Consider the following 17325-nt stretch of genomic DNA (forward strand, 5'->3'; position numbering starts at 1 on the left):
TAATAAAAACATCATATAAATTGACACTTCTTGTTTTGAGCAACACTCTAGTGTTACACTTAAAAGTACCAGATAAAAAGTATTTACAATCTATTTTACTCTTCTGTCCGAAAATCTATTTATTTGAAGTAGAACTTGAAAAACATCTTCTGAAATTCAAATCCATACCACTCAATACATTAACAATGTTAGTAACTCGAAAACTTACACTTTTCGGCGAGAAAATTTCGGCACCTCTCAGGCAAATGAAATTAGTGCTTTCAAATATATTTCATACAATCTGTAATGACGTAAAACATGTTTCTATGAACGATAATACCTTATTTTAAGTCCATCAGGCACGATAAAACTTTCTCTTTACCTAAAAAAAATTCATTTTCAATATCGCAACTAATTTTCTGAGAGTAAATAGCATATATGAATCGCTTAAAATTGCTAGGAATCACTAATTAACAACGGGCTCACAAACGTATAAAATAAATGCCAATTACAAATGGAAATATTTCTGCTAAGAAAATTAGCGATGAAAATTTATTAAATGACTAATGGCAAATTTGCTCTATCAAATCAGTAATTTATGTGTGGTAAACATTTTCAGTGACTTAAGCCTTGTTGGTTAAAACTGATGATAATATCGTACATAAATTCTAATCTCTGACATTGCAGCAGCTTCATCATGAGACCCGGTACACCAGCAATGCAAAGAACACCGAAATAATATCGAAGGACATCAATGCGGACACTTCATATCATCGCCAGCATCAACGTAACGCGGCGGTCTACGTGGGCATATGCCGGTTTCCCTCGCGCTTCAGGCAAATGCTGGACCAAAAGCCATCCCGGAAGAAAATATTTCAGAAATTTTTTAAATTGATTTGCCATACCTACTACAAGCTCACAAATAGTTCATGAATAATAACAGTAATGTGAAAAGCCCTGAATAGAAATACTTCCTATAACGGGGTCCTTACTCTGTACATATTTAAAAATACCTTACATGATATGTAAAGATTCATGTAAAGCATAGCAGCAATAGAAGTAAACGAACGTTAGCTTCACTGCATTGTTACCTCAGTGTCCTAGAAAAGTCGACGCCGACGAAACTGTCGGCGGGAAGAAATATGAACCGATGCGGAGTAAAGCCCGGAAGATCTACATCTTAAATCTTAGCATTATTGATTAATAAAATGATAAAAGGTTAATTATTTTCACCGATTTTTTCTTCTATAACAAAAATTTAACTGTTTAGTACCTCAGTCAAAACTAATTTACATTTATGGATAAATAAAACACGTCAAATGAATGAGCGAACAACATCGGTTGCTCAAAACAGATCGTACAGGCAAAAAATTAATGAGAGAACGGGATATGATTCATTGCGATGCTAGCTTCCTATTACGTAAAATCCCACGATCCTCTCCCGGTGACGTTATTAATACTGCAGTCCCGTCCCCCAATCTTCTATTCAGTCAATATATCTATTCTTCGGGAATCTCAGGGTCCCCTTCAACATACCGCCCACATACAGTCCCTTAAGCCCTGAGGAGCGAGACTTTCCATTCCTGGCCCTACCCTGGCATAGTGCGAGAGGGATAATAATTGGCTGGCCTCTTTTATCCCTCATTCCAACGAAATCCATCGGACGAGCAGTAAATATGGGAAAAGGATAGAGGTCAGGAAAATAAAGGAACTACTGACTTCTGAAGAGATCTCGTCAGCGAATGTATGGAATGCTGAGAGTGAAGGAGAGGAGAAGTTGCTTAAATTCACAATAGATGGCACGTGCAAGAGGAGAGCATCAGAGCCCTCTATATTGCCATATAATAACGACATGATGAGAGAGTAGTGTTAAGAGAGCAATCTGGAGGACTTTGGAGAGCATGAGCTAAAACACGTGGATGTAGCCACTGGCATGCGTCGTCTGCATAACCCGATTAAAATTGCCATCGATCATGAATATGCGGTCTATTAACAGTGAGGAAATAACTAGTCCTCACAAATCTTACTACGTGGTCTACGTGGATAATGCATTCGATTCCAACACCAGTGCACAAAATCTATGAGAGGAGAGAGAAAGTCACACAGTTTAGACGCAAATTAGGCTAGAGGCTCGGAATGTACGTTTCCCAATATATACATAACTGATATCTTTGTACCTAACATCACATTACATATGTTTAGGCCCAACAAAAATGATATCATAGGCGACATATTTTTACTGAAGGATAATTAAATTCATTCATTTTTACCAGGAAGAGTGAAGGGCATAATAAATTTTAGGTGGGACTAGGTATTCAAATAAGTCCCAAAAGCACCTTTTTTCTCCTCAATTTTTGGTAATGTCTGATGACGTAAAAACCCTCACCACATCCTTATTGAGGCGACTCAAGTAATAGTACGTATATGTAGATACGAGCGTGATGCGCCCGCTCCCAGCGGGCTTCCCCCGCTCTTTTCAATGCAGGTCCACAGAGGGATAGGTGCGTTTCTAATTTTAAAATGTAGAAAAAAAGGCAGGGTCTTATGTAAAAATTTAATTGGAATGTTCATGTACAAATTGGAGTCAGAGGACCTCTTTAAACACAACATTGGAAGTAATTACACTATCCTCTGTTAAACGCACATGATGACTCATACTTACGTATCAACAGGAGACTTGAATGTGGAATCAGCCGCATTTTGATAAAAGTAATTTAAAGAATGCGAGATATTGTTGCAAATGAACAAATGTATCAGTTTGTGCGCCGTTAACGTCAGGAATATTTACCGGTTTTGTTTTTTTCTGCTTTTTTTTGTTTTTTTTATTATTTAAAAACCAATATTAGCAAACAATAGCAATATTTAGGAAGTAATGTATGCCGTCGCATGTTCTTTGATAAATTCTCTGCATTTTGGTACCTCATTTGCAGAGTTTGGTTGCGTATAAGTTGAGAAAAAGGTATATTTACAGTAGAAATAATATAGAAGATAGTTTTTTCTATTTCATCTCTCTATATCTTTACGAATATCTATATATCTATATCTTTTTCTATATCTACATCTACATACTACCCCGCAAGCCGCCTAAAAGGCGTATGGCTTAAGGTATTAGGACACCAGCCATTCTTACATTAAAAGGTAGTGCTCTAAGGAAATTACGAGTAGCATTTATTAGCCCTTTATGGTAAAAGTCCTTTAATGTTCGGGGGAAAAACGAATTCCCATCCGTTCGGCAAAACATCTCTCTTAATTTAACGCTTCTATCGTACCTGAAAATATAGTGCGGCTCTAATATTATGTTCTACGTGTCAAAGATATCCGATTCTCAATTGTTCAAGCAATCTAAGCCTAGCGCGCAGCCTTCGAATCTCTCTCGGCTCCTAGCCTAATTCGCTTAACATCTGGGTAACACTGTCTGTACGCCCGTAGCAGTTTTTGACGAACCGCGCAACTTTCCTTTGTATTTTGTTCAGTTCACGGATTAAGTCTTTATTATTTATATAAGTTATCATGCCTTGCTCGGAAATGAGGAAACAATCGGTGTATTTTTACTTTCGTGAATGTCACGCGAATTCTTAAGATGCCATTCTATCACCTAATCGTGACAGACAGTGACAGTGACCCAAGAAGATGCGCCATATCTTAAGAGTCTTATTCCCTTAGTTTTTCCGAGTCCCTTTCACTCCATCAAAAAAATCTGACCTCTTAAATTCATATTCACCGTAGTCAAACCTATTTTAGATATGAAATTAAGACATCGACTTCGAGAATAAAAACGAGATCTTTTTCACTTAAACCACTCAACTCGGGGTAAAGATATAATCTGCCAGCGAGATAATACGTCGAGCTAAAAGATGGAAATCTTTGTTTTCAATTAAAATAAATGAAAAAAAAAATCGTTTCAATTATTTACGAACTTCACATAACACTTTCTAATGTAAGTTACTAATAGCGAGGCAGAGCAGCGGCCCATAATACACTGACGTAATTTCTGATGAATAACCTGATTTTCTTAGTTGATAATATAGATTAAAAAATAGAAAAAATTATGAAATGCTCATGCCCAAACTTTCATGCTCAAACCACTATTGACATTTTATTTTGCATTTTATCAAATATCGTGATACTCTGTGAAATAAATTATTTTAACTAAACTTTTCAGGACTAATGCCGTGATAAAATATATGCCTCATACACAAGATAAATTTCATTACCTATTCAGTATTATCAACTGAAAATCCTTGTAAGATATTCAATATTCCAAGTATTATGAGTAAACGAAACAAAATCTTCGAATGGTTAAGAGGTGGAGGTGTAGACACATTCTTACAGATATTGAAGAGCTAGGATTAAATCATAGCGAATGTTCGATTGAAATTAAAAAATAAGATTACAACGTTGATGATTCTACTTATATGAAATCAAAGGAAAAAGCCCATGGTACTACACAAGAATTACTTTTTTTATATCTGTAGGATTTTCACCAATAGCAACGCCATTTTTACACCATAAATTCAAATATTCGGTTTGAACAAAAGCTATAGAATTATTATAGCTATTTATTTAAGCAAACCACTTTGCAAATGGCCAATTTGCTCCCATAAAGGCTGTAGTTGACATTTTGGCGAAATAAAAACTTCACACGAAATCAGCCGAGCGTTTTTGAGCCTTTAACATTAGCTGTTAATCCTTGAGCGTTTCAAAAAAAAAAAACAAATCTTTTTGCGAACGTATGAAAAAAAAATCCAGGCCAAAAATCTCTCTTTTCTGTTTGAAGTCCTTATAATCGTCGGATTGCAATATTTAAAATGCAAAATCCCTTCATAAAATACAATGAGACCACAGTGCTAAATCCTTTTATATAGCAGTTATCGGAATTCAATTCAAGTCAATCGAAACATGCTGTTTTCAACGTGGAGCATTAATTTTTAGCCACTCGATATAAAAGCTACGTTCAAGCCTCAAAGTATTTTGTTATTTTTTTAATGCAGTGAAAATATGAAGAGATAAATCGCCTGAAAATATTAAAGGCTTATATATGCATAATAATTGTGAAGGATGAATTTAAAATATTGACCCTTTTAACTTTGACTGCCTCAACATAGAATGAATAAAATTGGGCTATTGAAGCTGCGATTGCGGAATGAATGCAACTTTGGGGAAATTATTTCATCTCATCATCAGCTTGAAATTTAATTGAGTCTCAAGATATAAATTTTAACAATTATTCCTGGAAAATTCTCAGACTAATTTACAAGGAACTCGTACGTTTTTTTAAATGACATTGTCACTTGAAAAATCTTAAACATATTCTTGGTAGCATGAGAAATATAAACTTTTGCTTATGATAAAATCGGAGCTGATAATTATAAGTACTCACAGGTACTACATAGTACTCATAAGTAAGGACTCATTAATCCCAAGTCATTACACTCCATTTGCTCAGGGTAGCCAAATTATTTTTGTGACTAACAAAAAATTAATGTGATTGATGCATTGAAATTTTTTATAATAATCTATGCAATTAGTTAGCATTCATTTTTTCCAGTTTCATCTCTAATAAAAAAGTTATATTAAATATTTCATCACAAAGTTAACTATTGAATGTTTTTTCTATATTTGTCAATGTGCTTTTTTTCTTTGCGTGGAGAACTTTGTTATTTTTTTACCTTTCATCCGTATCTTTATCTGTTATTAGAAAACTTCATTTCAATTTATATGAAAAGAAATTGTAATCAATTGAAAATTCTTATTGCATAGCTCTCATTCGAGAAAAATAATTGTTTAGTTGAAAAAAAGTATATACAGATCTTAATTATTACAAGTTTAATTTTAGTATTCGTATAGAAATATTTCATTTATGCGCTTCTTCATAACGATTCTTAATTTATTTGCCAATATATTTTATTGATTGATTTTTCTTCACACTATTTTATTAATTCATTCAATTATAATGTTTTTGAAAACATTATGAAATAGCCCTTATGATACAAAAATAACGTTTGTGAAAGGTGTGCTTGAGCAATTTTATTTAAATACTGATCCAATAACAACAATATACATAGAAATGATTGAAAAAATAATCCTCCATTACTTGAAAAATAACCATTCTTCTTTGAATAAGCACAAGAGCCGTATGAATGATTTAAGCATTAGCAGCATATGATCATTGAGTCATCATCCCGAAGAATGGTTTACCACAGCTCTCCAATCAACCCTCGAATCAACTTATCTAGTAAAATCTACACTCTTCTTCTATTTTACACCCTTTATAACCTTTTCAACGTATATCCACCCAAATCTTCCACTTAACCTTCAAAGATTGCTTTCATCAGGCCATCGTGAATCATGGTGAGGCTGATTAAAAGTTTGTGTCTTTACCCATAGTTTTTAATGACTTCTCTCCCATTCTTCTTGGAATTTCTACATTACCTATACCATCTATCCATTTGATCTTCATCATTCTCCTATTACACCAAGTTTTGAAAGATTCCAACCTTGATTTCTCCGCTGATGTCTTCGCTACTATAAAGGGGCATTCTCCGAATATGAGTCCTTGCAAATTGCTTCCTTACTTCAGGGCTTACATTCACAGCTGTTGGGATACTCGTCTATTTGAGGAATGCTCCTCTCGGGCTATTCTTAACGGCATATATGGCTTTCAAAAGAGACCTTACCAGAGCGATGAGATAGAAAAAGCAACCGAAAAAAAATGTCGACTCAATTTTCTCTCATTTGTAATGATTAAGATGCCTCATTAAGGCAGCCTTAGCGGTTAATCTTCAAACAAGAGCTTTGGAATAATAATGTGGGCGAACCACTAATCTTGAAATGTTTCGAGTTAACAAAGGAGACGGCACAAAGATGATTAATGATGGGAAGATAGGAAGAGTGGGGAAATAATTTATTTCCGCATCTCCAGCCCCTGCCATACAGAGAGGATGCGTCGACATTATGCCAGCACATGCAAATACAAAGGTGAATACAGTCTCGAGAAACCATTTGCCTGGTCGTCATCCGAGTATTTTGCCTCGAGTGCGAGCTATAAATCAACGCTCTTTAACGGCGCCGCTTCCAGCCTCCGGGTGAGACGACAGCGCTGCGGGGCGGCAGCTATACCAGTTAGTCCCCCTCTTCCCTGCATTTCGAAGCAATGACAACCAAATAAAGGACGGAACACAAGGGAATTAAGAGCGTAACTTAAGGGCGTTTCTACACGCTGGTCTACTTCAACGTGAAAATTACTAGGAGAGAACTCACGACTACCACTGCTGGGAATAAATAATCATTGCTAGCCCTCCTTGGATAAATAACTTAGTTTTTCCACAGAGTATTTTCTGGAGCCAGATGATGACGTCAATCGTCGGAACTGTGGCCGTTATTTAATAAAAACTTCTGTGGAAAAACAAAGTTTAAGTTATTCATTCAAAATGCTCCGCAAATTCCACGAAGTATTGCCGGAATCCACCAATTTAAAATCTCTAACCCTCCTATAAATTTTGTTTAAACCATATATATGAGGGTATTTTTAGACAAAAAAATACCATTGTATTATGGGCTAACAGCCAAAGTTACAATCCATCCAAATAATTCGTTTGGCGGAGAGTAAAGATAAGTTAAGATGAAATTACCAATGAATGAATAAAATAATTCTGTTCCGTATCTATTGCCCCTTTCTATACTCCGCTGAGCCAGACCTTAGCAGCTAACAGACCTGATAATGGTGATAGCATCATAAAACGTTGTTAATATTTGTATTACAAAAGAGCAAGGTACGAAAAAGTGTTATTTAATACATTCATCAAATTCCTACACCGCACCTAATACAACCATCGCTCAATACAGTTTAAATAAGAAGTGTTCCTCATTTACGCATTCTCTCACAACATCTAATTAAAAGTTACTGGCCACTCTAATTTCATTTTCAATTGATTTTAAATTATCATCAGGTCACATTTTTATACTTATCTTTTAATTTAATTTACCAATATGTTTGAACCCCTCCAGAACAAGTCGGAAACAATGCTGTTCACTCTGTCGTAAGCTTAAAATAAAAAAGCTATAGTTTCCACCTACTATTCATGAGTTGCTGAAAGCATTGGAGTTCCAGTTCATTTACACATTCATGGAGAACAGCGCAATGTTCGAGGGACTCACTCACAGTAGTGTGAACAGCAATGAACCACGCGAGACCAATGCGCGAGGTCGTTGGGTAGATGAGAAGTGGAGAACCACTCGGCATGAGTACGTGACGACATCAACTTCTGTACCATCGTTTTTTCGACACGAATAGCTCAATAATCAGTCAAAGTATCAGAAAATGGAAAAATATCGGTATCTTTAATTTTTATATCAATTTTTATGAAAAATTAGTGAACGAGCCAATAATAAAGCTATGGATAGAATCAGTACATAAAATTTTCATCCCCTTCATGTTTACCAAATTATACCGATCTGAAACTGCTTGAGCTAGAGACAACATCCCCGTCTTTAAGCGATTCGAAGGCCAGAACTATTTCAAGTAAGGGGAAACCATAAAATCTGAAACGTGAGTCTTAAGCCACGCAACAATTCTGTCTACCCAGTTCGCGATGGACTGATCCTATAGTCTGCTTCGTGAGCACTCCCACCCAGGATATAACTCCTCCGTTCGTCCTAGTTTGTAACAACGTAGTAGGGCTATTAAGATGTCCTACGACCCGTTTTGAAGCCACTCTTCCGGCCGCATTCCCACGGGAAATCCATAAAATAACCAACGACCCCGAAGCCACCTTCCTCAAATTGTAAACCGAGAAAACCTCTTTCCCGTCCCTACCTTTGCTCAATTCCCATGGAAGTTATCTTTTGCCATGCAAACAACCTCCCTGGGCCTCCATCTCCTGTTACGTGGCTTTCTCTAGCGTGCTGTTTCAATAGTAATCAGCCCGCGATAAATACCTCATTCACCGACATTATTGTGTTTCCTATTTTTTTAAGGTTTAAAAAACAAAGGAAACCTATACTTACCATTTTTTGAGCTATTTGTGGCAACACATATAGATTTCAACGCTCGCTCAGAGAAGTTGGTGACGTCATGTACTAATGCCGAGAGGTTCACAACTTCGCTGCTCTTTGCCCTCACGCATCGGTCTAGCGTGGTTCGTAGTTTTGTTACACTCTTGAGAGCGATTTCTGTTCCAATGCAAATTTAACCTGATGCAGATGAATGAGAGTGATTCCTGATGACGTCAACAACTCAACAAAAGAGGATGGTAACTTTGGCGATTTCTATATTTTAATTACGTGAGAAAGGTAGTGAGGATTATTTTCTTCGTCCTAACTTTTTTTTCCATCATTGTAGCTGTTTACCATCTTGAGAGTGATTTCCTCGATACAAAGTTCACACGTAACGAATAAAAGGAACTCGATTCCTAATGACGTCACGAACTTATCAAAAGAGGGCGATAACTTTTGCGTTTTTTTTCTATTTTAAATTTAAGAAAAATGGCAGAGTGAGGATGATTGATTTCGTCTTAAATTATATTGTTCATCAGTATTAAAAAAAAAACTCGGTTTTGGGTCTGAGTGAACGGTTCCATTGTAAACCGAAAAAAGCTCTTTCCCGTCCAAGCTTTTCGGAATTCCCATGGAAGTTATCTTCCGTCGCGCAAACACCCTCCCTTGGTCTTCATCCTCACGTAACGTAAGTCTCTCCAGCGACCTGTTTCAATCCCCTGCCCGCGATAATTCTCCGACAATTCTTTCCTCCATCTTTCCTTCTCCCATGCAGCCGCCACGTCTCAGCGACGAAAAGTAAGAGATCCCATGAGAGACTACTTCGCCGTAGGAATGTCGTTACTCCCAATTTCAACACTTATTCCGGTATTCCCTCACTCCTCGTGCCGGGTTGATAACAAGGTGTGTCAGATGCACGCTTCCCTCAGAGCAAAGTGACGTTACAGCTTAGAAATATGGAGCGCCATCCCAGAGCATTGGCCCGATAAATTTCGTCGTCTCTCCGTCTTTACGATTACTAAGGTTGCGCGGCAACATTACCATCATCGTCGTTTTTTTCTTTCGGCTACACTTTTAAGAAACCTCAACCTGAGTCTGACGTAGGCATAAAAACCTCTATTCAAATTTAAGTGTTGGAGTAAAATACTTTTGACACTATATCATCACCGTTGATAATTGCTACATCTATTGCAGAACATATTTCGAATTGAACTGTCACAGAAATTTAACCATATCTGGAGATATGTGGTGGAATAACAATTTATAATGATTAAAAAATTTATCGTACTGTTCACTATCTTTTATTTAGACGCGTTCAAACGCCTCTGTCCTATAATCAGGAAAACTGATGTCGAATACCTGTCAATTTCATTAACTAAACTAAATGAAAAAGTGATAGGTGAGTGACATATCGGTCACTGTTGTAAGTTAAATTATAATTATGAGCAGTAATTATGTATCTATAATTAAGGTATAGTTTAAATCTATGATCGGGATCATGTGCCACAGTACCATATATTTGATGCATGAAACTCTGTGTACGAATTGTGCTAACGTGAATTCCATCAAAGAGGACGGTTGAAATTTATGATAGCCAATTATGAATCGACAAAATAGATACTAACCCATAAACGTATTTAAATATCAGCAATTATGTCTTCAATTAATGAAGTTCTCAATTCTCTAAATTTCTATTTTATAAACAAAACGGTAAATTAAAGTAGACCATCATAATATTTAGAAATAATTTTACAAGTACGCAGATAATAGTTTGCGCATTACGTTCAATAAGAAAAACCCTAAAGATAGACAATTCGAAATACGAAAAAAATTAGATGCGAGGAAAATGCTTTGTTGAGTAATTTACTAAAGGGTACGCTTTATTTAATTTTGCATACCCTCTGCTCCACAATGTTCTTCCAGTCGAATTAGTTATACAAATTAAAAGTATCTTTTTAAAAATTTCCTCTTTTTCCAAGCTTACACTTACTTTTGGTTAAACCAAGAGTTAAAATAGATTGGAAAATACTCAAAAAATTTCACCAGAACACAGTAGATGGTATGGTGGCCAGACGAGGGTAAAACTTTGTATGTAGGACGAATACTTTTTTCGTGAAAATGTAATAAGTAAACCGGTAGGTTAGAATAAAATATGAATAATTCCACGTGGAGATGAAATAGGAATATTTTCACCCCGTCTGGGGGTCAAACGTATCACGGCGTAGGTCTGATGAAACATACCGTATGAAGGGCAGGTAAAAGGGGAGAACTACAAAGTAATAACGACGGGGTAATTTGAGAATTTTATGAGAGTGAACCAGATAAATGATGCTAATGTTGAAAAATGAGCTGAAAAAAACTGACAGCAGAGCTGCGTCAAACCAATCTTTGAATTGATGAATGATTATAAAGATGTTTGCGTGGTTATGATTATACTCGGACCATAAGGAATCGTTAATAGATATCTCGGTTTGACATAGCTCTTTATTACGCCCTTGCTTAATTACACATCAGGTAACAATGGCGACGACCAATCAACAACGACTGAAAAATGACAGGCAGAGAGGTTCTTTCAAAATGTAACCCGAAGATGAAGAGCTCAACAACTGCGTCAGTCATGTTTTGGCTATTATCCTATATCAATCTACTAGTCCTAAAAACCAGTGCAAGAGGACTGCTAAGAGGAGACCCAATGATATCCCTTAAAAAGCTAATTTCCGTTGCCACTTCCGTCGCATTTTAATCGGTTTTCAAAAATGTCCGCGGTGCGATGATGAAGTGCATTGTTTTTTTTTTAAGTATACCGGGACTAGCCACGGTGATAACTTTACGGGAGTCACCCGCAATGCACAATTGTGCGAAAAATCCACAGAGAAAAAATCATTCGCCTTGACCGGGATTCGAACCCGGATCCCTCGATTTCCGGCCGAGTGCTTTGGCCAGTTAAGCTACCGAGGCGTCATTCTTCCCTGTGGAAATTTGTGGACTTTACCGGACATGGTGGTATGGACTGCCGAGCATATTATGCGACGAGCAGTCCAAATCGTGCGCATGGCGCCACAGCCGGAGAGTAAAGCCCGAACGTTGAACACAAGGGGTGTTCTCTCTTGACGAATTTAAGTATACCGGGACTAGCCACGGTGATAACTTTACGGGAGTCACCCGCAATGCACAATTGTGCGAAAAATCCACAGAGAAAAAATCATTCGCCTTGACCGGGATTCGAACCCGGATCCCTCGATTTCCGGCCGAGTGCTTTGGCCAGTTAAGCTACCGAGGCGTCATTCTTCCCTGTGGAAATTTGTGGACTTTACCGGACATGGTGGTATGGACTGCCGAGCATATTATGCGACGAGCAGTCCAAATCGTGCGCATGGCGCCACAGCCGGAGAGTAAAGCCCGAACGTTGAACACAAGGGGTGTTCTCTCTTGACGAATTTAAGTATACCGGGACTAGCCACGGTGATAACTTTACGGGAGTCACCCGCAATGCACAATTGTGCGAAAAATCCACAGAGAAAAAATCATTCGCCTTGACCGGGATTCGAACCCGGATCCCTCGATTTCCGGCCGAGTGCTTTGGCCAGTTAAGCTACCGAGGCGTCATTCTTCCCTGTGGAAATTTGTGGACTTTACCGGACATGGTGGTATGGACTGCCGAGCATATTATGCGACGAGCAGTCCAAATCGTGCGCATGGCGCCACAGCCGGAGAGTAAAGCCCGAACGTTGAACACAAGGGGTGTTCTCTCTTGACGAATTTAAGTATACCGGGACTAGCCACGGTGATAACTTTACGGGAGTCACCCGCAATGCACAATTGTGCGAAAAATCCACAGAGAAAAAATCATTCGCCTTGACCGGGATTCGAACCCGGATCCCTCGATTTCCGGCCGAGTGCTTTGGCCAGTTAAGCTACCGAGGCGTCATTCTTCCCTGTGGAAATTTGTGGACTTTACCGGACATGGTGGTATGGACTGCCGAGCATATTATGCGACGAGCAGTCCAAATCGTGCGCATGGCGCCACAGCCGGAGAGTAAAGCCCGAACGTTGAACACAAGGGGTGTTCTCTCTTGACGAATTTAAGTATACCGGGACTAGCCACGGTGATAACTTTACGGGAGTCACCCGCAATGCACAATTGTGCGAAAAATCCACAGAGAAAAAATCATTCGCCTTGACCGGGATTCGAACCCGGATCCCTCGATTTCCGGCCGAGTGCTTTGGCCAGTTAAGCTACCGAGGCGTCATTCTTCCCTGTGGAAATTTGTGGACTTTACCGGACTTTTTCCGGTAAAGTCCACAAATTTCCACAGGGAAGAATGACGCCTCGGTAGCTTAACTGGCTAAAGCACTCGGCCGGAAATCGAGGGATCCGGGTTCGAATCCCGGTCAAGGCGAATGATTTTTTCTCTGTGGATTTTTCGCACAGAAGTGCATTGTGTCCAACTTTTTCCCAATATTTTGCATGATAATGTTTGTTAAGAATTTGATGGATCGCTTCATCGTATATATAATTTTCAAGTTAAAAGCATACGTTATAATTATACATTAATTCCCCACGAAACTCAGATAACATCGATCGACAGAGACGTGACTGGCAACTTTTTTAAACCCATTTAAATGCGCGGTGGGTGACAATACGTTTAGAGGCCGACTTTTGGATATCATTTTGTATTATTCGTGGTTCCATAAAAATGCAACCAGGAGCGGCAGCTCGCGCATACACAACAACTACGTCAGATAAGACTTAGGCTATTGCCCCATATCAATCTGCTAGTCCCAAAAACTAGTCATAGGAATTATTTCTTCGCTACACAGCTTCTTTTACCCGCCAGACGTAACCCGGCAATTTCAGCCGGCTAATCAATTCCTCTCTAGCGACATCTCGATGTCAAATGGAATCCTAAAGCGCCGACCAACCGTCTCCGCTCCACGCCCACTCTCTTCAAATGTCTACTCGCCTGATCCTCCACCCCCAGTCCTCCGTCCTGTCGTCCCCTTCGGAAGAAGTAGTCGGAGAGGAGATCTTCGCCAATCCTCTTATCTTCCCTCCAAACTCCTTAAGTTCCTCCTCTTATCCCAATTTCACCCCTTAATCCTCATCCATCCACTCCTCCACCAACCTCCTTCCTCTCCTCGCGACTCATAGGCCTAATATCTACACGTTAGTAACACAAAAAGTGGAATTGTATTTATATATTTTGTTTTCCTTGGGTAATTCAATTTGTCTTCTATGATGTGCGGCACGGTGCTATGGAATTTCCTAATTTTCGTTTATTGAGAAATTGCAATATTTCCACAGGATTTCCGTGAAAATCCTGTAAAAAATATTACAATGTCTCATTTAGATAAAACTTTAATTCAAATTATGTTCTATTTGTATGGATTACCGTTAGTTAATTGCTTAAAACTGGAAATTTGGAAACATAATTTTGGCCTTTAAAGGCGCAATCTTCTGTTGCAAATATCTTCACAATTCAGGGTATTTACAACATTCATAACTTAATTTTATCATGTTTAAAGCTGTGCTTATCAGCATCATATTGTGAACTATATTTTTATTAATTATTTTGCATGTAATAACCTTCTTTCTCGAGTGGTTTACCAATGATGTAAAATAACCATCACTGTTGATGCACGAAATCTTGTGTCCCAATACACAGCATCCGCTCAAACTGACATTCCTTCAGAATTGATCAAGTCTTTAAGATTGCGACGCAGTCGCCAAAATGTGTGGCCAAATGTGTAACAATATCACGGTTAAATAATTCAGGAATGCACATGTGCCCAAGAGCCGAGAAAACATCAATGACAGTTCAGGGAATCGAATTATGACGCGGGAAACTTTCCTCAAATTCTAAAATATTGTGTTTTCATCGATTATTTTCACCTAAAATTTCTAATTCTAGATTATTTCGGCGTCGTAGAAATTCGTTTTGCTGAAAATTCATCCATACTTATGCCAGGCTTGAGTTCATTTTCAATGGGTTTGCTCTGGATGTAATCGTATCTATATTTGCTACAAAAGAATCGGTATCCACCCTTTTTCAGATATACTAAGATACTTCAAAACTAAAGTGTAGAGCACAAATTGCTAGCGATTACTGCCATTATCCTGTCTTTGTGTAAGTGCGACTTTCTCTTAATAGGTAACGTCATTAGATGTGGATGCATGAGAAACGTGCGGACGAAGTTATTGTCACCTTGTCACTGAGTTCATGAGACAAACTTACTGGGATAATTTGTTATCACTATCTGAAAAATTATATATATATGACCTCTGATTTTGGCATTAAACTGCGGCACCAACCATTCATCATGGAGTTTCTTTGCTACTTTGGACCTATTTAACTTTATGGCAGTGAATTTAAATTTTTTTAAACAACTTCAGCACAGACACAATGTGAAACGTGCAGGCATTTTTTTAGTTGAATATTCTTCCTCGATATCGGTGGACCCACTCTACTGCTTAGCTTGCATTTGTCCCTAATTTACTCCATAACTTCATCAAATACCCAAGGAGTAATTTCCTGAGAACTTCATTTTCAAGCCATCTTCTGAAAAAACTAATTCTCAACATCGTTCGGCCCTCTCTCCGGATACTTAGTAACTAGTGAGTGAGGATAGGCAGGTGGGTGTGTTATGATTTTTCAGTATATTTTTGTACCCAAGTTCTTCTAACATCCCCTTACCCTCACGAAAATGGCTACGTTCAGGACACGTTGCCATTATTGTGCTTCTCCTATTATATCAGAAGCAGACACGAATCGTACGGCAGTTTTACATCTACATATCAAGAGTTCAACAAGCGTACAGCAGCTGTGCTTTAAGCTAAGACTGGACCTGGAATGGCAACTACGGATCTGTCCATGAAACACATACACGCATAACCGAGACGTAAGTTGGCGAGTGGAAAGGAGTACTAAAGGCGGAAAAAATGTTTTCAAAGTCACATTTTCATATTTGAACTGGGTGACTTTGGATCTGTATACGACACTATTCTGGAGATTCGTTCATACTGACGGCTATAGTTTGGGGAATAGGTCTTTCCTTGTCTTGGACGTAATAATATACTTTTATGAACTATGATATTGAGACACTAATTTTTAAGGAGCAAATAAACCTTTCATAGAAATAACTAAACAAGAAAAACAAAATTTACCGGATACGAGGGTTATGTGATCTTCCTGAAAGAAAAGACTTATTCCCAAAACAATAGCCGTCAGTGTGAACGAATCTCCACAGTAGTGTCGTATACAGATTCAAATTTCTGGGGGGGGGTCGGACCCGTCAACCGGAAAATCGGGAGGAGCACAAAAAGTTTAAGTACGTTTCCTGCATTACCATTTTTGGCATGGGTGCATACACCTACCTCTATGTTTTCTTACCCAAGACGAACGGAGTGCATTTCAAGTTAATTTGGAAGGTAAGAGGAGAAGTGACCGAGCCAGGCCGAGGATGTAGAAGGGGGTCCTCATTAAGTATTACAAGTGCAGACATTTTAGATTCTTGAATCCCCTTCCTGCGTCAGCCAAGGGCAAGTAATCTTGCATTGCGAGGCGAGTTCGGGACCAATGAGAGGAAGAAGGAACTGCCATTCTTTTTCCAGGAAATCTTTGTACCATGGCGGCAGAGGGGGGGATACAAAAAGAAGAGGAAGAATAAAAATAGAAAGCTTTCCAGGAGAATGATTTCTTTGACAAAAATATTTATTTTTTTAAGGAATCGCGACGGTGGAACTAAAAATACCGAGACTATAAACACCTCCAAAATGGAAGAGGGAAAAAAACTGTAGACTGTTGTGCATTCATCACAATTCGTATGAATCATTACAAACAAAGATGATAAACATGGTTAAGTGCCGGATTAAAAATTACTATAGGCAAAAAAAATGTATTTTCAAGCAGACGTTTCCATTTTTTTCTGGATGCCTAAATTTTAAACGAAAAAAATCGGGATACAAAATACGTTCAAAAAGCGTAATATTATTATTATTTCAGTGAAATAAAGCCTTACAGAGATAAAAATAGCCTAACAACAGTTTATTCATCGGGTAAAACGGCTTTATTAACCTATCAAAAGGAGAGTCTTATCCTCAACATTATCGACGTAAGCATGAACGAACACCCAGAGTGGTAGCGTATTTAAACCCACATTTCGGGGAGGCTGAGCCCTCTTGGTCCCATTCCTTACGTATTCCCTAGAGGTAACTAGCATTGGCAAGTCGCAAACGCTATATAAGCATTAATTCCAGTGTAGCGGCGTATACAGATCCACATTTCGGGCTTGCCGGGCCCTCTTGGCCCCTTCCTTCATATTCGCCCCTGAGGTGACTAATATTAGCAACTC

This window comes from Ischnura elegans, chromosome 8 (genome assembly GCF_921293095.1).
Source record: "Ischnura elegans chromosome 8, ioIscEleg1.1, whole genome shotgun sequence".
In the NCBI taxonomy this organism is placed as follows: Eukaryota; Metazoa; Arthropoda; class Insecta; order Odonata; family Coenagrionidae; genus Ischnura; species Ischnura elegans.